The 27,765-nt window shown below is 45.9% G+C and overlaps 1 long non-coding RNA gene across 3 annotated transcripts in view; it reads right to left on the bottom strand.

Annotated features, from left to right (window-relative positions):
- LOC123749497 (uncharacterized) overlaps nucleotides 1–27,765 on the bottom strand; it is a 68,104-nt gene that overhangs the window by 35,896 nt on the left and 4,443 nt on the right. For all 3 annotated transcript variants that reach the window (XR_011222555.1, XR_011222556.1, XR_011222554.1), the window contains 2 exons: nucleotides 27,431–27,593; nucleotides 20,172–20,270 (listed from right to left, as the gene is read on the bottom strand). This is a non-coding gene — a long non-coding RNA (uncharacterized lncRNA). The remainder of the gene's footprint in view (nucleotides 1–20,171; nucleotides 20,271–27,430; nucleotides 27,594–27,765) is intronic.

Below are 27,765 nucleotides of genomic sequence, written 5' to 3'. Positions count from 1 at the left end.
AGTGGGACATATTTTGCCCAAACCCCCCCTGCAGATTTCAAAATATCTCAAACATCCCAATTTCGAGGCCTTAGCCATATTTTTGAGCCAAATTCTGGCTCTCTGCACGTATTCGCAGTTTGAAATTACGACTTTTTTTTACCGAACATATGCCAAGTACTGAAAGCGCCAGTGGGTCATATTCTGCCCAAACCCCCCTGCAGTTTTCAAAATATCTCAAACATCCCAATTTCGAGGCCTGAGCCATATTTTGGAGCCAAATTCTGGCTCTCTGCACGTATTCGCAGTTTGAAATTACGACTTTTTTTAACGAACATATGCCAAGTACTGAAAGCGGCGGCGGGTCATATTTTGCCCAAACCCTCTTGCAGTTTTCAAAATATCTGAAACATCCCAATTTCGAGGCCTGAGCCATATTTTGGAGCCAAATTCTGGCTCTCTGCACGTATTCGCAGTTTGAAATTACAAAATTTTTTACCGAACACATGCCAATTACTGAAAGCGGCGGTGGGTCATATTTTGCCCAAACCCCCCTGCAGTTTTCAAAATATCTCAAACATCCCAATTTCGAGGCCTGAGCCATATTTTGGAGCCAAATTCTGGCTCTCTGCACGTATTCGAAGTTTGAAATTACGACTTTTTTTTACCGAACATATGCCAAGTACTTAATGCGGCGGTGGGTCATATTTTGCCCAAAACCCCCAGCAGTTTTCAAAATATCCCAAACATCCCAATTTCGAGGCCTGAGCCATATTTTGGAGCCAAATTCTGGCTCTCTGAACGAATTCGCAGTTTGAAATTACGAATTTTTTTACCGAACACATGCCAATTACTGAAAGCGGCGGTGGGTCATACTTTGCGCAAACTCCCCTGCAGTTTTCAAAATATCTCAAACATCCCAATTTCGAGGCCTGAGCGATATTTTTGAGCCAAATTCTGGCTCTCTGCACGTATTCGCAGTTTGAAACTACGAAATTTTTTACCGAACACATGCCAATTACTGAAAGCGGCGGTGGGTCATACTTTGCCCAAACCCCCTTGCAGTTTTCAAAATATCACAAACATCCAAATTTCGAGGCCTGAGCCATATTTTGGAGCCAAATTCTGGCTCTCTGCACGTATTCGCAGTTTGAAAATACAACCGTTTTCACCGAACATATGCCAAGTACTGAAAGAGACAGTGGGACATATTTTGCCCAAACCCCCCTGCAGATTTCAAAATATCTCAAACATCTCAATTTCGAGGCCTGAGCCATATTTTTGAGCCAAATTCTGGCTCTCTGCACGTATTCGCAGTTTGAAATTACGAAATTTTTTACCGAACACATACCAATTACTGAAGGCGGCGTTGGGTCATATTTTGCCCAAACCCCCCTGCAGTTTTCAAAATATCTCAAACATCCCAATTTCGAGGCCTGAGCCATATTTTGGAGCCAAGTTCTGGCTCTCTGCACGTATTCGCAGTTTGAAATTACGACTTTTTTTTACCGAACATATGTAAAGTACTGAACGCAGCAGTGGGACATATTTTGCCCAAACCCCCCTGCAGTTTTCAAAATATCTCAAACATCCCAATTTCGAGGTCTGAGCCATATTTTTGAGCCAAATTCTGGCTCTCTGCACGTATTCGCAGTTTGAAATTACGAAATTTTTTACCGAACACATGCCAATTACTGAAAGCGGCGGTGGGTCATATTTTGCCCAAACCCCCCTGCAGTTTTCAAAATATCTCAAACATCCCAATTTCGAGGCCTGAGCGATATTTTGGAGCCAAATTCTGGCTCTCTGCACGTATTCGCAGTTTGAAATTACGACTTTTTTATACCGAACATATGCCAAGTACTGAAAGCGGCGGTGGGTCATATTTTGCCCAAACCCCCCAGCAGTTTTCAAAATATCCCAAACATCGCAATTTCGAGGCCTGAGCCATATTTTGGAGCCAAATTCTGGCTCTTTGCACGTATTGGCAGTTTGAAATTACGACTTTTTTTTACCGAACATATGCCAAGTACTTAATGCGGCGGTGGGTCGTATTTTGCCCAAAACCCCCAGCAGTTTTCAAAATATCCCAAACATCCCAATTTCGAGGCCTGAACCATATTTTGGAGCCAAATTCTGGCTCTCTGAACGTATTCGCAGTTTGAAATTACGAAATTTTTTACCGAACACATGCCAATTACTGAAAGCGGCGGTGGGTCATATTTTGCCCAAACCCCCCTGCAGTTTTCAAAATATCTCAAACATCCCAATTTCGAGGCCTGAGCCATATTTTGGAGCCAAATTCTGGCTCTCTGCACGTATTCGCAGTTTGAAATTACGACTTTTTTTTACCGAACATATGCCAAGTACTGAAAGCGGCAGTGGGTCATATTCTGCCCAAACCCCCCTGCAGTTTTCAAAATATCTCAAACATCCCAATTTCGAGGCCTGAGCCATATATTGGAGCCAAATTCTGGCTCTCTGCACGTATTCGCAGTTTGAAATTACGACTTTTTTTAACGAACATATGCCAAGTACTGAAAGCGGCGGCGGGTCATATTTTGCCCAAACCCTCTTGCAGTTTTCAAAATATCTGAAACATCCCAATTTCGAGGCCTGAGCCATATTTTGGAGCCAAATTCTGGCTCTCTGCACGTATTCGCAGTTTGAAAATACGACCTTTTTTACCGAACATATGCCAAGTACTGAAAGCGGCAGTGGGACATATTTTGCCCAAACCCCCCCTGCAGATTTCAAAATATCTCAAACATCCCAATTTCGAGGCCTTAGCCATATTTTTGAGCCAAATTCTGGCTCTCTGCACGTATTCGCAGTTTGAAATTACAAAATTTTTTACCGAACACATGCCAATTAATGAAAGCGGCAGTGGGTCATATTTTGCCCAAACCCCCTTGCAGTTTTCAAAATATCACAAACATCCAAATTTCGAGGCCTGAGCCATATTTTGGAGCCAAATTCTGGCTCTCTGCACGTATTCGCAGTTTGAAAATACGACCGTTTTCACCGAACATATGCCAAGTACTGAAAGCGGCAGTGGGACATATTTTGCCCAAACCCCCCTGCAGATTTCAAAATATCTCAAACATCTCAATTTCGAGGCCTGAGCCATATTTTTGAGCCAAATTCTGGCTCTCTGCACGTATTCGCAGTTTGAAATTACGAAATTTTGTACCGAACACATACCAATTACTGAAGGCGGCGTTGGGTCATATTTTGCCCAAACCCCCCTGCAGTTTTCAAAATATCTCAAACATCCCAATTTCGAGGCCTGAGCCATATTTTGGAGCCAAGTTCTGGCTCTCTGCACGTATTCGCAGTTTGAAATTACGACTTTTTTTTACCGAACATATGTAAAGTACTGAACGCGGCAGTGGGACATATTTTGCCCAAACCCCCCTGCAGTTTTCAAAATATCTCAAACATCCCAATTTCGAGGTCTGAGCCATATTTTTGAGCCAAATTCTGGCTCTCTGCACGTATTCGCAGTTTGAAATTACAAAATTTTTTACCGAACACATAACAAATTACTGAAAGCGGCGGTGGTTCATATTTTGCCCAAACCCCCCTGCAGATTTCAAAATATCTCAAACATCCCAATTTCGAGGCCTGAGCGATATTTTTGAGCCAAATTCTGGCTCTCTGCACGTATTCGCAGTTTGAAATTACGAAATTTTTTACCGAACACATGCCAATTACTGAAAGCGGCGGTGGGTCATATTTTGCCCAAACCCCCCTGCAGTTTTCAAAATATCTCAAACATCCCAATTTCGAGGCCTGAGCCATATTTTGGAGCCAAATTCTGGCTCTCTGCACGTATTCGCAGTTTGAAATTACGACTTTTTTTTACCGAACATATGCCAAGTACTGAAAGCGGCAGTGGGTCATATTCTGCCCAAACCCCCCTGCAGTTTTCAAAATATCTCAAACATCCCAATTTCGAGGCCTGAGCCATATTTTGGAGCCAAATTCTGGCTCTCTGCACGTATTCGCAGTTTGAAATTACGACTTTTTTTAACGAACATATGCCAAGTACTGAAAGCGGCGGCGGGTCATATTTTGCCCAAACCCTCTTGCAGTTTTCAAAATATCTGAAACATCCCAATTTCGAGGCCTGAGCCATATTTTGGAGCCAAATTCTGGCTCTCTGCACGTATTCGCAGTTTGAAAATACGACCTTTTTTACCGAACATATGCCAAGTACTGAAAGCGGCAGTGGGACATATTTTGCCCAAACCCCCCCTGCAGATTTCAAAATATCTCAAACATCTCAATTTCGAGGCCTGAGCCATATTTTTGAGCCAAATTCTGGCTCTCTGCACGTATTCGCAGTTTGAAATTACGAAATTTTGTACCGAACACATACCAATTACTGAAGGCGGCGTTGGGTCATATTTTGCCCAAACCCCCCTGCAGTTTTCAAAATATCTCAAACATCCCAATTTCGAGGCCTGAGCCATATTTTGGAGCCAAGTTCTGGCTCTCTGCACGTATTCGCAGTTTGAAATTACGACTTTTTTTTACCGAACATATGTAAAGTACTGAACGCGGCAGTGGGACATATTTTGCCCAAACCCCCCTGCAGTTTTCAAAATATCTCAAACATCCCAATTTCGAGGTCTGAGCCATATTTTTGAGCCAAATTCTGGCTCTCTGCACGTATTCGCAGTTTGAAATTACAAAATTTTTTACCGAACACATAACAAATTACTGAAAGCGGCGGTGGTTCATATTTTGCCCAAACCCCCCTGCAGATTTCAAAATATCTCAAACATCCCAATTTCGAGGCCTGAGCGATATTTTTGAGCCAAATTCTGGCTCTCTGCACGTATTCGCAGTTTGAAATTACGAAATTTTTTACCGAACACATGCCAATTACTGAAAGCGGCGGTGGGTCATATTTTGCCCAAACCCCCCTGCAGTTTTCAAAATATCTCAAACATCCCAATTTCGAGGCCTGAGCCATATTTTGGAGCCAAATTCTGGCTCTCTGCACGTATTCGCAGTTTGAAATTACGACTTTTTTTTACCGAACATATGCCAAGTACTGAAAGCGGCAGTGGGTCATATTCTGCCCAAACCCCCCTGCAGTTTTCAAAATATCTCAAACATCCCAATTTCGAGGCCTGAGCCATATTTTGGAGCCAAATTCTGGCTCTCTGCACGTATTCGCAGTTTGAAATTACGACTTTTTTTAACGAACATATGCCAAGTACTGAAAGCGGCGGCGGGTCATATTTTGCCCAAACCCTCTTGCAGTTTTCAAAATATCTGAAACATCCCAATTTCGAGGCCTGAGCCATATTTTGGAGCCAAATTCTGGCTCTCTGCACGTATTCGCAGTTTGAAAATACGACCTTTTTTACCGAACATATGCCAAGTACTGAAAGCGGCAGTGGGACATATTTTGCCCAAACCCCCCCTGCAGATTTCAAAATATCTCAAACATCCCAATTTCGAGGCCTTAGCCATATTTTTGAGCCAAATTCTGGCTCTCTGCACGTATTCGCAGTTTGAAATTACAAAATTTTTTACCGAACACATGCCAATTACTGAAAGCGGCGGTGGGTCATATTTTGCCCAAACCCCCCTGCAGTTTTCAAAATATCTCAAACATCCCAATTTCGAGGCCTGAGCCATATTTTGGAGCCAAATTCTGGCTCTCTGCACGTATTCGAAGTTTGAAATTACGACTTTTTTTTACCGAACATATGCCAAGTACTTAATGCGGCGGTGGGTCATATTTTGCCCAAAACCCCCAGCAGTTTTCAAAATATCCCAAACATCCCAATTTCGAGGCCTGAGCCATATTTTGGAGCCAAATTCTGGCTCTCTGAACGAATTCGCAGTTTGAAATTACGAATTTTTTTACCGAACACATGCCAATTACTGAAAGCGGCGGTGGGTCATACTTTGCGCAAACTCCCCTGCAGTTTTCAAAATATCTCAAACATCCCAATTTCGAGGCCTGAGCGATATTTTTGAGCCAAATTCTGGCTCTCTGCACGTATTCGCAGTTTGAAACTACGAAATTTTTTACCGAACACATGCCAATTACTGAAAGCGGCGGTGGGTCATACTTTGCCCAAACCCCCTTGCAGTTTTCAAAATATCACAAACATCCAAATTTCGAGGCCTGAGCCATATTTTGGAGCCAAATTCTGGCTCTCTGCACGTATTCGCAGTTTGAAAATACAACCGTTTTCACCGAACATATGCCAAGTACTGAAAGAGACAGTGGGACATATTTTGCCCAAACCCCCCTGCAGATTTCAAAATATCTCAAACATCTCAATTTCGAGGCCTGAGCCATATTTTTGAGCCAAATTCTGGCTCTCTGCACGTATTCGCAGTTTGAAATTACGAAATTTTGTACCGAACACATACCAATTACTGAAGGCGGCGTTGGGTCATATTTTGCCCAAACCCCCCTGCAGTTTTCAAAATATCTCAAACATCCCAATTTCGAGGCCTGAGCCATATTTTGGAGCCAAGTTCTGGCTCTCTGCACGTATTCGCAGTTTGAAATTACGACTTTTTTTTACCGAACATATGTAAAGTACTGAACGCAGCAGTGGGACATATTTTGCCCAAACCCCCCTGCAGTTTTCAAAATATCTCAAACATCCCAATTTCGAGGTCTGAGCCATATTTTTGAGCCAAATTCTGGCTCTCTGCACGTATTCGCAGTTTGAAATTACAAAATTTTTTACCGAACACATAACAAATTACTGAAAGCGGCGGTGGTTCATATTTTGCCCAAACCCCCCTGCAGATTTCAAAATATCTCAAACATCCCAATTTCGAGGCCTGAGCGATATTTTTGAGCCAAATTCTGGCTCTCTGCACGTATTCGCAGTTTGAAATTACGAAATTTTTTACCGAACACATGCCAATTACTGAAAGCGGCGGTGGGTCATATTTTGCCCAAACCCCCCTGCAGTTTTCAAAATATCTCAAACATCTCAATTTCGAGGCCTGAGCCATATTTTTGAGCCAAATTCTGGCTCTCTGCACGTATTCGAAGTTTGAAATTACAAAATTTTTTACCGAACACATACCAATTACTGAAAGCGGCGGTGAGTCATATTTTGCCCAAACCCCCCTGCAGTTTTCAAAATATCTCAAACATCCCAATTTCGAGGCCTGAGCGATATTTTGGAGCCAAATTCTGGCTCTCTGCACGTATTCGCAGTTTGAAATTACGACTTTTTTATACCGAACATATGCCAAGTACTGAAAGCGGCGGTGGGTCATATTTTGCCCAAACCCCCCAGCAGTTTTCAAAATATCCCAAACATCGCAATTTCGAGGCCTGAGCCATATTTTGGAGCCAAATTCTGGCTCTTTGCACGTATTCGCAGTTTGAAATTACGACTTTTTTTTACCGAACATATGCCAAGTACTTAATGCGGCGGTGGGTCGTATTTTGCCCAAAACCCCCAGCAGTTTTCAAAATATCCCAAACATCCCAATTTCGAGGCCTGAGCCATATTTTGGAGCCAAATTCTGGCTCTCTGAACGTATTCGCAGTTTGAAATTACGAAATTTTTTACCGAACACATGCCAATTACTGAAAGCGGCGGTGGGTCATATTTTGCCCAAACCCCCCTGCAGTTTTCAAAATATCTCAAACATCCCAATTTCGAGGCCTGATCCATATTTTGGAGCCAAATTCTGGCTCTCTGCACGTATTCGCAGTTTGAAATTACGACTTTTTTTTACCGAACATATGCCAAGTACTGAAAGCGGCAGTGGGTCATATTCTGCCCAAACCCCCCTGCAGTTTTCAAAATATCTCAAACATCCCAATTTCGAGGCCTGAGCCATATATTGGAGCCAAATTCTGGCTCTCTGCACGTATTCGCAGTTTGAAATTACGACTTTTTTTAACGAACATATGCCAAGTACTGAAAGCGGCGGCGGGTCATATTTTGCCCAAACCCTCTTGCAGTTTTCAAAATATCTGAAACATCCCAATTTCGAGGCCTGAGCCATATTTTGGAGCCAAATTCTGGCTCTCTGCACGTATTCGCAGTTTGAAAATACGACCTTTTTTACCGAACATATGCCAAGTACTGAAAGCGGCAGTGGGACATATTTTGCCCAAACCCCCCCCTGCAGATTTCAAAATATCTCAAACATCCCAATTTCGAGGCCTTAGCCATATTTTTGAGCCAAATTCTGGCTCTCTGCACGTATTCGCAGTTTGAAATTACAAAATTTTTTACCGAACACATGCCAATTAATGAAAGCGGCAGTGGGTCATATTTTGCCCAAACCCCCTTGCAGTTTTCAAAATATCACAAACATCCAAATTTCGAGGCCTGAGCCATATTTTGGAGCCAAATTCTGGCTCTCTGCACGTATTCGCAGTTTGAAAATACGACCGTTTTCACCGAACATATGCCAAGTACTGAAAGCGGCAGTGGGACATATTTTGCCCAAACCCCCCTGCAGATTTCAAAATATCTCAAACATCTCAATTTCGAGGCCTGAGCCATATTTTTGAGCCAAATTCTGGCTCTCTGCACGTATTCGCAGTTTGAAATTACGAAATTTTGTACCGAACACATGCCAATTACTGAAGGCGGCGTTGGGTCATATTTTGCCCAAACCCCCCTGCAGTTTTCAAAATATCTCAAACATCCCAATTTCGAGGCCTGAGCCATATTTTGGAGCCAAGTTCTGGCTCTCTGCACGTATTCGCAGTTTGAAATTACGACTTTTTTTTACCGAACATATGTAAAGTACTGAACGCGGCAGTGGGACATATTTTGCCCAAACCCCCCTGCAGTTTTCAAAATATCTCAAACATCCCAATTTCGAGGTCTGAGCCATATTTTTGAGCCAAATTCTGGCTCTCTGCACGTATTCGCAGTTTGAAATTACAAAATTTTTTACCGAACACATAACAAATTACTGAAAGCGGCGGTGGTTCATATTTTGCCCAAACCCCCCTGCAGATTTCAAAATATCTCAAACATCCCAATTTCGAGGCCTGAGCGATATTTTTGAGCCAAATTCTGGCTCTCTGCACGTATTCGCAGTTTGAAATTACGAAATTTTTTACCGAACACATGCCAATTACTGAAAGCGGCGGTGGGTCATATTTTGCCCAAACCCCCCTGCAGTTTTCAAAATATCTCAAACATCTCAATTTCGAGGCCTGAGCCATATTTTTGAGCCAAATTCTGGCTCTTTGCACGTATTCGAAGTTTGAAATTACAAAATTTTTTACCGAACACATACCAATTACTGAAAGCGGCGGTGAGTCATATTTTGCCCAAACCCCCCTGCAGTTTTCAAAATATCTCAAACATGCCAATTTCGAGGCCTGAGCGATATTTTTGAGCCAAATTCTGGCTCTCTGCACGTATTCGCAGTTTGAAATTACGACTTTTTTATACCGAACATATGCCAAGTACTGAAAGCGGCGGTGGGTCATATTTTGCCCAAACCCCCCAGCAGTTTTCAAAATATCCCAAACATCGCAATTTCGAGGCCTGAGCCATATTTTGGAGCCAAATTCTGGCTCTTTGCACGTATTCGCAGTTTGAAATTACGACTTTTTTTACCGAACATATGCCAAGTACTTAATGCGGCGGTGGGTCGTATTTTGCCCAAAACCCCCAGCAGTTTTCAAAATATCCCAAACATCCCAATTTCGAGGCCTGAGCCATATTTTGGAGGCAAATTCTGGCTCTCTGAACGTATTCGCAGTTTGAAATTACGAAATTTTTTACCGAACACATGCCAATTACTGAAAGCGGCGGTGGGTCATATTTTGCCCAAACCCCCCTGCAGTTTTCAAAATATCTCAAACATCCCAATTTCGAGGCCTGAGCCATATTTTGGAGCCAAATTCTGGCTCTCTGCACGTATTCGCAGTTTGAAATTACGACTTTTTTTTACCGAACATATGCCAAGTACTGAAAGCGGCAGTGGGTCATATTCTGCCCAAACCCCCCTGCAGTTTTCAAAATATCTCAAACATCCCAATTTCGAGGCCTGAGCCATATTTTGGAGCCAAATTCTGGCTCTCTGCACGTATTCGCAGTTTGAAATTACGACTTTTTTTAACGAACATATGCCAAGTACTGAAAGCGGCGGCGGGTCATATTTTGCCCAAACCCTCTTGCAGTTTTCAAAATATCTGAAACATCCCAATTTCGAGGCCTGAGCCATATTTTGGAGCCAAATTCTGGCTCTCTGCACGTATTCGCAGTTTGAAAATACGACCTTTTTTACCGAACATATGCCAAGTACTGAAAGCGGCAGTGGGACATATTTTGCCCAAACCCCCCCTGCAGATTTCAAAATATCTCAAACATCCCAATTTCGAGGCCTTAGCCATATTTTTGAGCCAAATTCTGGCTCTCTGCACGTATTCGCAGTTTGAAATTACGACTTTTTTTTACCGAACATATGCCAAGTACTGAAAGCGGCAGTGGGTCATATTCTGCCCAAACCCCCCTGCAGTTTTCAAAATATCTCAAACATCCCAATTTCGAGGCCTGAGCCATATTTTGGAGCCAAATTCTGGCTCTCTGCACGTATTCGCAGTTTGAAATTACGACTTTTTTTAACGAACATATGCCAAGTACTGAAAGCGGCGGCGGGTCATATTTTGCCCAAACCCTCTTGCAGTTTTCAAAATATCTGAAACATCCCAATTTCGAGGCCTGAGCCATATTTTGGAGCCAAATTCTGGCTCTCTGCACGTATTCGCAGTTTGAAATTACAAAATTTTTTACCGAACACATGCCAATTACTGAAAGCGGCGGTGGGTCATATTTTGCCCAAACCCCCCTGCAGTTTTCAAAATATCTCAAACATCCCAATTTCGAGGCCTGAGCCATATTTTGGAGCCAAATTCTGGCTCTCTGCACGTATTCGAAGTTTGAAATTACGACTTTTTTTTACCGAACATATGCCAAGTACTTAATGCGGCGGTGGGTCATATTTTGCCCAAAACCCCCAGCAGTTTTCAAAATATCCCAAACATCCCAATTTCGAGGCCTGAGCCATATTTTGGAGCCAAATTCTGGCTCTCTGAACGAATTCGCAGTTTGAAATTACGAATTTTTTTACCGAACACATGCCAATTACTGAAAGCGGCGGTGGGTCATACTTTGCGCAAACTCCCCTGCAGTTTTCAAAATATCTCAAACATCCCAATTTCGAGGCCTGAGCGATATTTTTGAGCCAAATTCTGGCTCTCTGCACGTAATCGCAGTTTGAAACTACGAAATTTTTTACCGAACACATGCCAATTACTGAAAGCGGCGGTGGGTCATACTTTGCCCAAACCCCCTTGCAGTTTTCAAAATATCACAAACATCCAAATTTCGAGGCCTGAGCCATATTTTGGAGCCAAATTCTGGCTCTCTGCACGTATTCGCAGTTTGAAAATACGACCGTTTTCACCGAACATATGCCAAGTACTGAAAGAGGCAGTGGGACATATTTTGCCCAAACCCCCCTGCAGATTTCAAAATATCTCAAACATCTCAATTTCGAGGCCTGAGCCATATTTTTGAGCCAAATTCTGGCTCTCTGCACGTATTCGCAGTTTGAAATTACGAAATTTTGTACCGAACACATACCAATTACTGAAGGCGGCGTTGGGTCATATTTTGCCCAAACCCCCCTGCAGTTTTCAAAATATCTCAAACATCCCAATTTCGAGGCCTGAGCCATATTTTGGAGCCAAGTTCTGGCTCTCTGCACGTATTCGCAGTTTGAAATTACGACTTTTTTTTACCGAACATATGTAAAGTACTGAACGCGGCAGTGGGACATATTTTGCCCAAACCCCCCTGCAGTTTTCAAAATATCTCAAACATCCCAATTTCGAGGTCTGAGCCATATTTTTGAGCCAAATTCTGGCTCTCTGCACGTATTCGCAGTTTGAAATTACAAAATTTTTTACCGAACACATAACAAATTACTGAAAGCGGCGGTGGTTCATATTTTGCCCAAACCCCCCTGCAGATTTCAAAATATCTCAAACATCCCAATTTCGAGGCCTGAGCGATATTTTTGAGCCAAATTCTGGCTCTCTGCACGTATTCGCAGTTTGAAATTACGAAATTTTTTACCGAACACATGCCAATTACTGAAAGCGGCGGTGGGTCATATTTTGCCCAAACCCCCCTGCAGTTTTCAAAATATCTCAAACATCTCAATTTCGAGGCCTGAGCCATATTTTTGAGCCAAATTCTGGCTCTCTGCACATATTCGAAGTTTGAAATTACAAAATTTTTTACCGAACACATACCAATTACTGAAAGCGGCGGTGAGTCATATTTTGCCCAAACCCCCCTGCAGTTTTCAAAATATCTCAAACATCCCAATTTCGAGGCCTGAGCCATATTTTGGAGCCAAATTCTGGCTCTTTGCACGTATTCGCAGTTTGAAATTACGACTTTTTTTACCGAACATATGCCAAGTACTGAAAGCGGCGGCGGGTCATATTTTGCCCAAACCCTCTTGCAGTTTTCAAAATATCTGAAACACCCCAATTTCGAGGCCTGAGCCATATTTTGGAGCCAAATTCTGGCTCTCTGCACGTATTCGCAGTTTGAAATTACAAAATTTTTTACCGAACACATGCCAATTACTGAAAGCGGCGGTGGGTCATATTTTGTCCAAACCCCCCTGCAGTTTTCAAAATATCTCAAACATCCCAATTTCGAGGCCTGAGCCATATTTTGGAGCCAAATTCTGGCTCTCTGCACGTATTCGAAGTTTGAAATTACGACTTTTTTTTACCGAACATCTGCCAAGTACTTAATGCGGCGGTGGGTCATATTTTGCCCAAAACCCCCAGCAGTTTTCAAAATATCCCAAACATCCCAATTTCGAGGCCTGAGCGATATTTTTGAGCCAAATTCTGGCTCTCTGCACGTATTCGCAGTTTGAAACTACGAAATTTTTTACCGAACACATGCCAATTACTGAAAGCGGCGGTGGGTCATACTTTGCGCGAACCCCCCTGCAGTTTTCAAAATATCTCAAACATCCCAATTTTGAGGCCTGAGCGATATTTTTGAGCCAAATTCTGGCTCTCTGCACGTATTCGCAGTTTGAAATTACGATTTTTTTTACCGAACACATGCCAATTACTGAAAGCGGTGGTGGGTCATACTTTGCCCAAACCCCCCTGCAGTTTTCAAAATATCTCAAACATCCCAATTTCGAGGCCTGAGCCATATTTATGAGCCAAATTCTGGCTCTCTGCACGTATTCGCAGTTTGAAATTACGAAATTTTTTACCAAACACATACCAATTACTGAGAGCGGCGGTGGGTCATATATTGCCCAAACCCCCCTGCAGTTCTCAAAATATCTCAAACATTCCAAATTCGAGGCCTGAGCGATATTTTGGAGCCAAATTCTGGCTCTCTGCACGTATTCGCAGTTTGAAATTACGAAATTTTTTACCGAACACATGCCAATTACTGAAAGCGGCGGTGGGTCATACTTTGCCCAAACCCCCCTGCAGTTTTCAAAATATCTGAAACATCCCAATTTCGAGGCCTGAGCGATATTTTTGAGCCAAATTCTGGCTCTCTGCACGTATTCGCAGTTTGAAATTACGAAATTTTTTACCGAACCCATGCCAATTACTGAAAGCGGCGGTGGGTCATACTTTGCCCAAACCCCCCTGCAGTTTTCAAAATATCTCAAACATCCCAATTTCGAGGCCTGAGCCATATTTTGGAGCCAAATTCTGGCTCTCTGCACGTATTCACAGTTTGAAATTACGACTTTTTTTTACCGAACATATGCCAAGTACTGAAAGCGGCAGTGGGTCATATTTTGCCCAAACCCCCCTGCAGTTTTCAAAATATCTCAAACATCCCAATTTCGAGGCCCGAGCCATATTTTGGAGCCAAATTCTGGCTCTACACGTATTCGCAGTTTGAAATTACAACTTTTTTTTAACGAACATATGCCAAGTACTGAAAGCGGCGGCGGGTCATATTTTGTCCAAACTCCCTTGCAGTTTTCAAAATATCTCAAACATCCCAATTTCGAGGCCTGAGCCATATTTTGGAGCCAAATTCTGGCTCTCTGCACGTATTCGCAGTTTGAAAATACGACCTTTTTTTACCGAACATATGCCAAGTACTGAAAGCGGCAGTGGGACATATTTTGCCCAAACCCCCCCTGCAGATTTCAAAATATCTCAAACATCCCAATTTCGAGGCCTTAGCCATATTTTTGAGCCAAATTCTGGCTCTCTGCACGTATTCGCAGTTTCAAAATATGACCTTTTTTACCGAACAGATGCCAAGTACTGAAAGCGGCAGTGGGACATATTTTGCCCAAACCCCCCTGCAGATTTCAAAATATCTCAAACATCCCAATTTCGAGGCCTGAGCGATATTTTTGAGCCAAATTCTGGCTCTCTGCACGTATTCGCAGTTTGAAATTACGAAATTTTTTACCGAACACATGCCAATTACTGAAAGCGGCGGTGGGTCATATTTTGCCCAAACCCACCTGCAGTTTTCAAAATATCTCAAACATCCCAATTTCGAGGCCTGAGCCATATTTTTGAGCCAAATTCTGGCTCTCTGCACGTATTCGAAGTTTGAAATTACAAAATTTTTTACCGAACACATACCAATTACTGAAAGCGGCGGTGAGTCATATTTTGCCCAAATCCCCCTGCAGTTTTCAAAATATCTCAAAAATCCCAATTTCGAGGCCTGAGCCATATTTTGGAGCCAAAATTCTGGCTCTCTGCACGTATTCGCAGTTTGAAATTACGACTTTTTTATACCGAACATATGCCAAGTACTGAAAGCGGCGGTGGGTCATATTTTGCCCAAACCCCCAGCAGTTTTCAAAATATCCCAAACATCGCAATTTCGAGGCCTGAACCATATTTTGGAGCCAAATTCTGGCTCTTTGCACGTATTCGCAGTTTGAAATTACGACTTTTTTTACCGAACATATGCCAAGTACTTAATGCGGCGGTGGGTCGTATTTTGCCCAAAACCCCCAGCAGTTTTCAAAATATCCCAAACATCCCAATTTCGAGGCCTGAGCCATATTTTGGAGCCAAATTCTGGCTCTCTGAATGTATTCGCAGTTTGAAATTACGAAATTTTTTACCGAACACATGCCAATTACTGAAAGCGGCGGTAGGTCATATTTTGCCCAAACCCCCCTGCAGTTTTCAAAATATCTCAAACATCCAAATTTCGAGGCCTGAGCCATATTTTGGAGCCAAATTCTGGCTCTCTGCACGTATTCGCAGTTTGAAAATATGACCTTTTTTACCGAACAGATGCCAAGTACTGAAAGCGGCAGTGGGACATATTTTGCCCAAACCCCCCTGCAGATTTCAAAATATCTCAAACATCCCAATTTCGAGGCCTGAGCCATATTTTGGAGCCAAATTCTGGCTCTCTGCACGTATTCGCTGTTTGAAATTACGACTTTTTTTTACCGAACATATGTAAAGTACTGAACGCGGCAGTGGGACATATTTTGCCCAAACCCCCCTGCAGTTTTCAAAATATCTCAAACATCCAAATTTCGAGGCCCGAGCCATATTTTGGAGCCAAATTCTGGCTCTCTGCACGTATTCGCAGTTTGAAATTACGACTTTTTTTAACGAACATATGCCAAGTACTGAAAGCGGCGGCGGGTCATATTTTGCCCAAACCCCCTTACAGTTTTCAAAATATCTTAAACATCCCAATTTCGAGGCCTGAGCCATATTTTGGAGCCAAATTCTGGATCTCTGCACGTATTCGCAGTTTGAAAATACGACCTTTTTTACCGAACATATGCCAAGTACTGAAAGCGGCAGTGGGACATATTTTGCCCAAACCCCCCCTGCAGTTTTCAAAATATCTAAAACATCCCAATTTCGAGGCCTTAGCCATATTTTGGAGCCAAATTCTGGCTCTCTGCACGTATTCGAAGTTTGAAATTACGACTTTTTTTACCGAACATATGCCAAGTACTTAATGCGGCGGTGGGTCATATTTTGCCCAAAACCCCCAGCAGTTTTCAAAATATCCCAAACATCCCAATTTCGAGGCCTGAGCCATATTTTGGAGCCAAATTCTGGCTCTCTGAACGTATTCGCAGTTTGAAATTACGAAATTTTTTACCGAACACATGCCAATTACTGAAAGCGGCGGTGGGTCATACTTTGTGCAAACCCCCCTGCAGTTTTCAAAATATCTCAAACATCCCAATTTCGAGGCCTGAGCGATATTTTTGAGCCAAATTCTGGCTCTCTGCACGTATTCGCAGTTTGAAACTACGAAATTTTTTACCGAACACATGCCAATTACTAAAAGCGGCGGTGGGTCATACTTTGCGCGAACCCCCCTGCAGTTTTCAAAATATCTCAAACATCCCAATTTTGAGGCCTGAGCGATATTTTTGAGCCAAATTCTGGCTCTCTGCACTTATTCGCAGTTTGAAATTACGATTTTTTTTACCGAACACATGCCAATTACTGAAAGCGGCGGTGGGTCATACTTTGCCCAAACCCCCCTGCAGTTTTCAAAATATCTCAAACATCCCAATTTCGAGGCCTGAGCCATATTTATGAGCCAAATTCTGGCTCTCTGCACATATTCGCAGTTTGAAATTACGAAATTTTTTACCAAACACATACCAATTACTGAGAGCGGCGGTGGGTCATATTTTGCCCAAACCCCCCTGCAGTTTTCAAAATATCTCAAACATTCTAAATTCGAGGCCTGAGCGATATTTTGGAGCCAAATTCTGGCTCTCTGCACGTATTCGCAGTTTGAAATTACGAAATTTTTTACCGAACACATGCCAATTACTGAAAGCGGCGGTGGGTCATACTTTGCCCAAACCCCCCTGCAGTTTTCAAAATATCTCAAACATCCCAATTTCGAGGCCTGAGCGATATTTTGGAGCCAAATTCTGGCTCTCTGCACGTATTCGCAGTTTGAAAATACGACCTTTTTTACCGAACATATGCCAAGTACTGAAAGCTGCAGTGGGACATATTTTGCCCAAACCCCCCCTGCAGATTTCAAAATATCTCAAACATCCTAATTTCGAGGCCTGAGCCATATTTTTGAGCCAAATTCTGGCTCTCTGCACGTATTCGCAGTTTGAAATTACGAATTTTTTTATCGAACACATGCCAATTACTGAAAGCGGCGGTGGGTCATATTTTGCCCAAACCCCCCTGCAGTTTTCAAAATATCTCAAACATCCCAATTTTGAGGCCTGAGCCATATTTTGGAGCCAAATTCTGGTTCTCTGCATGTATTCGAAGTTTGAAATTACGACTTTTTTTACCGAACATATGCCAATTACTGAAAGCGGCGGTGGGTCATACTTTGCGCAAACCCCCCTGCAGTTTTCTAAATATCTCAAACATCCCAATTTCGAGGCCTGAGCGATATTTTTGAGCCAAATTCTGGCTCTCTGCATGTATTCGCAGTTTGAAATTACGAAATTTTTTACCGAACACATGCCAATTACTGAAAGCGGCGGTGGGTCATACTTTGCCCAAACCCCCCTGCAGTTTTCAAAATATCTCAAACATCCCAATTTCGAGGCCTGAGCGATATTTTTGAGCCAAATTCTGGCTCTCTGCACGTATTTGCAGTTTGAAACTACGAAATTTTTTACCGAACACATGCCAATTACTGAAAGCGGCGGTGGGTCATACATTGCCCAAACCCCCCTGCAGTTTTCAAAATATCTCAAACATCCCAATTTCGAGGCCTGAGCCATATTTTTGAGCCAAATTCTGGCTCTCTGCACGTATTCGCAGTTTGAAACTACGAAATTTTTTACCGAACACATGCCAATTACTGAAAGCGGCGGTGGGTCATACATTGCCCAAACCCCCCTGCAGTTTTCAAAATATCTCAAACATCCCAATTTTGAGGCCTGAGCCATATTTTGGAGCCAAATTCTGGCTCTCTGCACGTATTAGCAGTTTGAAATTATGACTTTCTTTTACCGAACATATGCCAAGTACTGAAAGCGGCAGTGGGTCATATTTTGCTCCCCCCCTGCAGTTTTCAAAATATCTTAAACATCCCAATTTCAAGGCCTGAGCCATATTTTGGAGCCAAATTCTGGCTCTCTGCACGTATTCGCAGTTTGAAATTACGACTTTTTTTAACGAACATATGCCAAGTACTGAAAGCCGCGGCGGGTCATATTTTGCCCAAACCCCCTTGCAGTTTTCAAAATATCTCAAACATCCCAATTTCGAAACCTGAGCCATATTTTGGAGCCAAATTCTGGCTCTCTGCACGTATTCGCAGTTTGAAATTACGACTTTTTTATACCGAACATATGCCAAGTACTGACAGCGGCGGTGGGTCATATTTTGCCCAAACCCCCCAGCAGTTTTCAAAATATCCCAAACATCCCAATTTCGAGGCCTGAGCCATATTTTGCAGCCAAATTCTGGCTCTCTGAACGTATTCGCAGTTTGAAATTACGAAATTTTTTACCGAACACATGCCAATTAATGAAAGCGGCAGTGGGTCATATTTTGCCCAAACCCCCCTGCAGTTTTCAAAATATCACAAACATCCAAATTTCGAGGTCTGAGCCATATTTTGGAGCCAAATTCTGGCTCTTTGCACGTATTCGCAGTTTGAAAATACGACCTTTTTCACCGAACATATGCCAAGTACTGAAAGCGGCAGTGGGACATATTTTGCCCAAACCCCCCTGCAGATTTCAAAATATCTCAAACATCTCAATTTCGAGGCCTGAGCCATATTTTTGAGCCAAATTCTGGCTCTCTGCACGTATTCGCAGTTTGAAATTACGAAATTGTTTACCGAACACATACCAATTACTGAAGGCGGCGTTGGGTCAAATTTTGCCCAAACCCCCCAGCAGTTTTCAAAATATCCCAAACATCACATTTTCGAGGCCTGAGTCATATTTTGGAGCCAAATTCTGGCTCTCTGTTTCTTATCTCTACTGGAGATAAGAAACAGCCGATGTTGAATTTCAACTACCAAAGGATGGACTGGATTAAAGGATTCTAGAGCCATGAGGGCACTGCAAGTGTCAACTACAAACACAGAGGAGGATTGACAGCGAGAAAAGAGTTGATGAAGAGCATAGAGAATAGCATAAAGTTCTGCCATGAAGATGCTAGTCTCCGGAGGCAGGAGACACAAAGGTGCAGTCAGGAAAAACAACAGAGTAGCCTACACCGTCTGCAGACTTAAGACAAATTGGTGAAGACGGAAATAGAGTGGAAGTGTGAAGAAAAGTGTTCAAGGAAAAGGTGATTTAGAACTGTAGGAGGGGTAAAAGTTTTAGTCATGTGGGTCAAGGCTTACAGAATTTAGGAACGGGGACCCCTCCATAGGGGCAAAGACGGAATGACACGAGGGGAAATATTGGTAACACAAACTGAAAGAGCATTTTGTAAGAGAGACAACCGTACAGAAAGAGATAGGTGGTGAAGGGGAACAGGAACCACAGGATGGGTAAAGGTCAAGGCATGACATAAGCAAGAGTGAGGGTGCTGTAAGGACCGTGCAAGGTGGAGAAGACAGTAGCGATCATGGCGATCCTGTAGAAACAGGACGCCAGTTTCAACATACAGGCTTAGGGTAGGTGTCGAAGGAAAGGTACCAGAGCTGACCCGTAACCCAGTATGATGTAGTGTGTCCAGATGGTGAAGGGTAGAAGGAGAAGCAGACGAGTAAACAGGGCCATAATCGAGTTTAGACAGAACGAGAGAGGAATGTAAAGAGAGGAGCAGTGTTGATTAGCTCCCCAAGAAGTATGGGACATGACCTAAAGTTAGTTAAGGGCCTTAGAGCATTCAACTCGGACGTAAAAAATATGGGGCGACAAAGACAAACGGGTGTCAAAGATTAGCCCTAAAAGCTTTAGCAGATTCTTTGTACAAAAGGGGATGACCCCTGTTACCTAACAGTAAATAGGTATCTGGGAGTTAGCTGTTACAGGCTGCTTCCTAGGGGGGTGCGTGTGTGGGAGAAAAAAAAATTTAGTAGTTAACCACTGAACTGCTCTGTCTCCAAATAACACCCTGGTGCACAAGAAATAAATTCTTTCCAAAATTTTTTTTTCTCTTCTTATATTGTTAAAATGCAGAGTCTGATCACGGGGAAACTAAACAAAAAATATTGTATGTGACTTACTTTAGCTGCGATGGAGCTGGGAAGTTGAGCAAATTATGGGCGCTGAGCGTTGGAGCGATGGGGGTCTGTCGGCCCCGCCACCCCGTGCGACGGCAGTTGCTGCGAATAAAATGTTGCGCAATTATTTTGAAGTTTCTCATTCATTTCTTCCTTTTTTTTGCTGTAATATTATTTAAAAGTGTGTAATTTGTGGAATTTATATAATTCAAAGTATAGAACATCGCTATGCTCAAAATTATGGGCCTCATATATGCGACATATTCTACAATCAAACAGTGCTTTTGCTGTTATTACACTATATACACACATTGTATATACCCATCTACGTATGTATTCACCATAACGATCCACTATGTTGGTATGGTGAGCCCAAAAAACATGAGTAAGCTGCCACACCCTGCCAGTCCTCCCTCCCTCCTCCAACACATTACTCGCCAACATTCCTCCTCTCAAAATACTGTTATTGTGTTTATTACACTATTTACACACGTTATGTATAAGTATGTACATGTTTTATTCATGTACATACGTACATACTTGCCATCTCCTCACCTCTCTCTCTTGCCTACTTAATGCTCTTGCTTCCCTCATCTCATCACAATCGACTTTATAATGGTCCAGGACGGATCGAAATGTCGTCGTCTATTCAATTTCCAGTGTGTGGTTTGGTCAACAATGAAATCTTCATGCAAGATCTTATAAAGAAAACCCCTAGAACGAATTTTGCAGATACGAAAGAGTTTAAGGTGAGTAGGGGATGGTTTGAGAAATTTTGAAAAAAACCAGCGTTGAATGTAATGAAACGCCATTTTCTGGGTGAGACCCGGAGGCTCCCCGGAGCTTTACCGGCTGATATGCTAATGTCAGACTTTGGCATCAGTCATGTGTATGGAGTTCTAGGGCCTACCGGGGACCACGAGCCAGAACCTGGCCCCCTCAGAGAGGCAAGGGGAGCAATGGCCTATAGAAACCCCCGTGTGGTTGGAAGCATTCTATGTCTGCCATCGACCGGGTCAAGCATCCAGAAAGGTAAGCATTCCAAAACAAACCCCTATTCTGGTGAAAATTGCTACCTAAACCCGAACTAGTGGATAGAACTCTTCAACAGAAAACAAGGAAACTAGCATGATGTCATACGTCACCGCGCCGCTGTCTGCGCAGCTCCCCCCTCCCCGGGAGGGGGAAGGGGGAGCCCCAGACCTCCCACGCCGGCTATCCACCCATCAGTTCTGAGGCTGGATGTCAAAACACGCGAAAAACGCCGACCGGAGGGAGGGAGGGTTGCCGGGGAGCCTCCGGGTCTCACCCAGAAAATGGCGTTTCATTACATTCAACGCTGGTTTTCTGGGGGGAGCCCCGTCGGCTCCCCGGAGCTAACTACCCACAGAGGAAGGTCAAAGGGACAGAACCGGGAGGCGGACACCACGCACCCCTCAAGGAGGCGAGACAGCCGACAGCAAACGCCAACCCAAGGCGCCACAGCCCCAAAATTCCCGAGAACAACAAGAGAACCACGAGCAGCAAGGCCCTTGCACGAACACCAAAAATCCATGCCCGAAAGACCGCAAGTCCACGTCGCCCAGACGGCAGCGAGAGCAGCGAAGCCACGAACGCCACAGGCATGAGGGAAGAACCCAGGCAGCTTAGCCGCAAGAACACGGCTGACCACCCGGGACACTATCACCCGCGAACCGGGAAGAACAGAACCTGGATCAACGCAAAACGCGCTCCGGACCCAAACGCTGTGGCACGCAAACAACAGCGGAGGGCCGCCACTGAACACAAAAACGACACACCCCCGGCCTGACCAACGAAGCACCAACAAACCCTGGACCCCTCCAGAATGCAGCAGCCCCACCCCGCGCCAGAAAAGATGGAGACTGCTGCCACCAAACAACCAAAACGCTAAAACCAAAGGAGCATGAAAACTCAGCGACCCGACCCCTAGAGGCAAAGGTACAAAGGAAAGAGCCGACGAAAAAACACACCGGAACCGAAGGGGCACTACCAACCGAGGAGAAGACAGAGCACGCTGACCAGAGACCAGGATGGTGCAAGCGGCGCACGAACAGGCCGGAGGTGAAACGACGCACAAGACAGCTGACTAACGGTGCAGAAACAACACCAAGACCGAAAGCAAGCTGAAGCGGCTCCGCCCGCGCCGCACGAAAAGAGGCGACAGTATGTGGCAAGACGACGGCCCCCAACCCCCACCAGAAAACCAAGCCGAGAGTAAACCAAGCCAACAAGAGTAACCACCTAAGAAGGGACAGGAAAAGGAAGGACCGCCAAAATACCCCATACTGCCGCCAAGAGAAGCACGCAGGTGGGACACCTACCACGAAGCCACCCGACCACCAACCGGAGGCGAGACCGCGAGGCAGAACATAAGCAGCCCCGACAAGGCCCCTCCGAGCCCAGGAAAAAGGCGGAGCCGCGGGAAGATCTCGGGTGCGACCACCGAAACCCAGGTACAAGGAGATGGAACGTCTGCCGAACAGAAAAACTCCCCAAAGCATGCAAGCCCGCCAGGAGTTCAGAAACGACAGCTCCGACGCGAGACATCGCAAGACCCCCCAAAAAAAAACCAACCGGCATGGCAAGCTAGGAAACCAAAGAAAGCGGAAGGGTCGCCGCCAGAACAGTACCCGAACCAAGGGGTACGAACAACTGCAATAGACCGAGACAAAGAAGCACTTCACAGGACACAGGCTGACCAACGCCTAAGAACACACGCAGAACATCCCTGCTGCAGAGGAGGCAGGAAGAAAGAGCAGAAGCACCAAAACCCCAGGAGAACAACCAGGGGTGGACAATCAGGCAGAGACAGAAAAACCCCTACGCAATCCCCAGGCACAAAACGGCAGCAAAGTGCCACTCCACAACCGGACACAGGAACAAGGACACGCCACCGTGAAACACGGTACCAATGCACACGTGCAGCAGCAGCAACAGGCACCACTGCAACAAGCAACATGAAAATAGCAACACCCTTCTGCAAAGGCAGAGAACGGAGCAGGCAGACCCCAGACAGGGCCAACGGAGACACGATAAAACCCTGCAGGCCCAGAAACCTGCACCAGGCGACTGACGGCGGAGAAACCCCGCTCGATACCTGCTGGATGAGGTACTGGGAGCTCTTTCACACCTGAAGCCCGGCCCAAGGCCAGGCGAGACCAGCCAGAGGGTGGCCCACCAGGCAGCTGCTAGGAGCAGTCCACCGGCCCACAAACCCCCACAACCAGGACGGGCCAGAACAGCCATACGAAAACAGGCAAGTGCGCCCTGGAAGTCCACAGACGAACCAGCAAGAAAGCTTATGCTCGCAAGTAGGTCGTGTAACAAGCAGACCTCTGATGGTAATACAGTGTTCCCCAAATGTGCCAACAGCACCACTGCACTCCACTGGTACTATCCCGCAAGTTCTACCAGATAGGCGGGACCCAAGAGCCAGAGCTCAAAAACTTGCAAGCACAGCCAGGAGCCTACCAGGTGAGTACAGAACCAACCCTACAACCCCCACAACTCACAACAGTAAAAAAGGAGGGTCCCCTGAATGACTCCAGCATGGGTTGGACATGCACATGAGGGGGACAGGAAGGGTTGAAAAAGGGACAGTCACTGGTGTGCGAACGGTCTCAGTCGTACAAAAATATATCTAAATAAAGACAGGTATATAAACAACACCGCATCCAGCGCCCGGCCAAAAGACGCCAGACCGCAGAAACTCACCTGGCGAATGGTGGCACGAACTTGACACGACGCAACCGCGCCCAGAAGAACCTGGGAGCACCGCCAGGTGAAGACGCCAGAGCCGGACCCTGCCGGACCCGCAGGAGAGCAGGGAGAGGCGAAGGAGGCGGTCTACACCCATGACACATGGAAAACCGCGGTGGCCTCCCCACAACTGGGAACCAGGACACCCCCGGCGCGAAGGGACACATACCGCAACCAGGGAGAAGAACGAGAGACGAAGCACTGTAGCAAAAAGGGCGCAAAACACCAGCACTGAAACACCGCCCAGACCAAAACAAACTCCACGGCGCATGCGCATAACACGCTGGCCGAACCGCACACCCTCTCTGTGGGAAGGCGCCAGCCAGGACTACTGCATGAGAAAAGTAGCCAAAAGAGGAAGCAGGAACAATAAAACCGGCCAAAGAAGCAGAGCCCAAAAAGGAACCCAACCGGGCGACAAGTAGCCCAACCGGGCGACAAGCAGCTCAACCGGGCGACAAGCAGCCCAACCGGGCGACAAGCAGCCCAACCGGGCGACAAGCAGCCCAACCGGGCGACAAGCAGCCCAACCGGGCGACAAGCAGCCCAACCGGGCGACAAGCAGCCCAACAGGGCGACAAGCAGCCCAACAGAGCGACAAGCAGCCCAACAGGGCGACAAGCAGCCCAACAGGGCGACAAGCAGCCCAACAGGGCGACAAGCAGCCCAACAGGGCGACAAGCAGCCCAACAGGGCGACAAGCAGCCCAACAGAGCGACAAGTAGCCCAACAGAGCGACAAGTAGCCCAACAGAGCGACAAGTAGCCCAACAGAGCGACAAGTAGCCCAACTGAGCGACAAGTAGCCCAACAGGGCAACAAGGACGAGGAGCCGACAGACGTTCCAATAATGCGGGAAGTAGCGAAAAACCTTCCCGTACCCTCGAGAACACAGAAGCCAACACTAGTCCCGAAGGCACACGAAGGCGCAGGCGCACCCGAGATCAGAAGTCACGCAGAACCCCATCGAACGGGGAAACATGACGAAAACACCGTCCCAAAAAGGGGTGGGAGGAAACATCCACCCACAGGACGGAACCAACCGACTCAAAGGCCAAGGAACTGAGCCCGGGGAGGGGCCGACGCCCAACAGCACGTACGGCGAGTGGGGAGGAAAGACCCCACTCCGCGTAACCACAAGCCCCGCCTAGAGGGGGATAAAAACCCCCACGGGGCCCAACGGGGCCAAGGCCTCCCAAGTCAGCCCCTCCCCAGCCCCGGGAACCTACACGACAGGCCCCGGGGCCGAGCCGTTCCCCCAAAGCCCCGGCCGTACCAGAAAACCGGGGCAGCCGTGAAAAACACTAAGGAAGGGAGCCCACTGGCAGACTCATACAACACGGCTGGAGGAACAGGCTCAAATGCCCCCGTCACTACCCCGGAAGGGGAATTCCCCGAGACTGCCCGAGTCTCAACACCATCAAAAACCCCGCCCCGAACCTACAGACGGTAAGGAGCCGGATGCAGGCAGGAAGGGTGAACCAGGGGAAAGACAAGGGGGCGTGGATAGAACCGAAGCAACCAACACCCCCAAGTCCCAAAACGAACTACAACGGGGCAGCCCCGGGGCTCCCGGGGAGGAACCACGAGAACGTTGCCACCACCAAGGCTCAAGTGCAACGCCCCTGCTGCCCGCACCCGCTTTGTCAGCACAACCGGGTAACCGAGCCCCAACGAGCAACCAAACTCGCAGGACTCCGGGTCGAAGGTGTCACCGACCCCACAGGCAGCAGACGGAGGCAAAACAGAGAGTCACCCAGAGACAAAGGGTGAGAGCAACCCTCAAACTCGCTGGAAGCGAGGGGGGGACTCTGGGGTCACATCCATCGGACCCGCGCGCCCCCAGGGGTTTCCCAGGGTCCCGAGCGTTTACTATAAGAGGACTCGCGCTCAGGTAATCCCAGGCAGGGTACTGCTAACCGGCACCCAAAGCTACCAAACAACTTTCTAAGACCTGAACCCCCGGGACGTGTATACTCACGGGGACCTAGGAGGGGGTACCACCCGAAAATACACAGAACACAAGGGACACAAGGGGCAAGAACGAAGGCAGACCCCCCCCACCAGGTAGATAAACAAAAAGAAAAAGAAAACCCCGCAAGAGGACAGCGTACCCAAGCGGAACAGAGCCGGCCGCTATGATTGGTAAAGACAAGCTGCACAGTACCCCGTGCCCCACCAGTGCAAAAACTGCCCCTTACTCTAAGGCGAACAAGGGAGACAGAACACCCGAGCACACAAAGAGCGGCCGAAAACCAAGCAGTAAACGGCCAAGCAGGGGCAGGACCCAAGGAACTTGTGGAAGGAGGCCCCAAGCCCCAAGGGCAGTACTTACAGGGCACCTAGGGAAGGGAACCCTAGGCGCATGCAGCCCGAGTACTGGAGAAACACTCCCGGCTCACGCACCACCTAGAAAACAGACACCACACTCTAGGTACAGTGCTGAAACAACCACTGGAGCCGGAGCACATAACCGGTGCCTATAGCATCAGCCGAAGAACTGATGGGTGGATAGCCGGCGTGGGAGGTCTGGGGCTCCCCCTTCCCCCTCCCGGGGAGGGGGGAGCTGCGCAGACAGCGGCGCGGTGACGTATGACGTCATGCTAGTTTCCTTGTTTTCTGTTGAAGAGTTCTATCCACTAGTTCGGCTTTAGGTAGCAATTTTCACCAGAATAGGGGTTTGTTTTGGAATGCTTACCTTTCTGGATGCTTGACCCGGTCGATGGCAGACATAGAATGCTTCCAACCACACGGGGGTTTCTATAGGCCATTGCTCCCCTTGCCTCTCTGAGGGGGCCAGGTTCTGGCTCGTGGTCCCCGGTAGGCCCTAGAACTCCATACACATGACTGATGCCAAAGTCTGACATTAGCATATCAGCCGGTAAAGCTCCGGGGAGCCGACGGGGCTCCCCCCAGAAAGACGTGGTATTCATAGTGTTGTGAGGCATGGTGAGGGTGCCAGCTCAGACAAAGTAGGGGCTGAAAGATTTGTTCGTGATTTTAAAGATTTTGTAGATACTGTATTGATGGATATATTCCACAACAAGTGTTTAATTGTGAGGAGACATAGCTATTCTGGAAAAAATTGCCGAAGAGGACATACATTACCCAAGAGGAGACATCACTGCCCGGACACAAGCTAACTTGGGCTAACTTGTGTCAGGACAGGCTAACTCTTGTGCTGTGTGGCGATTTGAAAATTAAACCCTTGCTCGTGTATCATTAAAAAATCCAAGAGTTTTAAAAAATATATAACGTGCAGAAAAACTGTGATGTGGAGTGGTTTGCCCTGCCATCAAAAAATATCTGCAAGAGAAAAGTTTGACACTCAAGGTCCTGCTTCTCGACAATGCTTCTGCTCATCCTCCAGACTTATAGGATGCATTGTTGGGGCCACTTTTTTTTTTTTTAGGGATATTCCTACATGAGCCCTGAGTTTCTGGCTAATGTACCAATGACATAAAGGAGGAGTTTTCAACCTACCTTGTGTTAGGTGTGCAGAGGTCAATGGTTGAACATAATGTCAGGAGCAAAGGGGGGCGTTTGCCTCTTCGAACACAATTGCAACCATCTTCATCTCTTCGAACTATCCTAAATGCTCTCTTCACCTGTCTGACCAAATTGGGTGTCCAGACCACCTTTGAATCTGAAATTGTAAAATTAATAGCAATTTCAGAATATTCAGTCCATTTATACTAACAAAATTATACATACAGTACTGTAATTGAAATTTTACAGAATGATAAAGGCAATTTAGCAACTTTGTTAAAATGCACATGGGGGAAATACATGAAAATAGGTTAATATTGTTTGTAAGG

The sequence above is a fragment of the Procambarus clarkii genome, chromosome 50 (genome assembly GCF_040958095.1).
Source record: "Procambarus clarkii isolate CNS0578487 chromosome 50, FALCON_Pclarkii_2.0, whole genome shotgun sequence".
Taxonomy (NCBI): Eukaryota; Metazoa; Arthropoda; class Malacostraca; order Decapoda; family Cambaridae; genus Procambarus; species Procambarus clarkii.
This window is presented reverse-complemented; position numbering and strand designations above follow the sequence as displayed.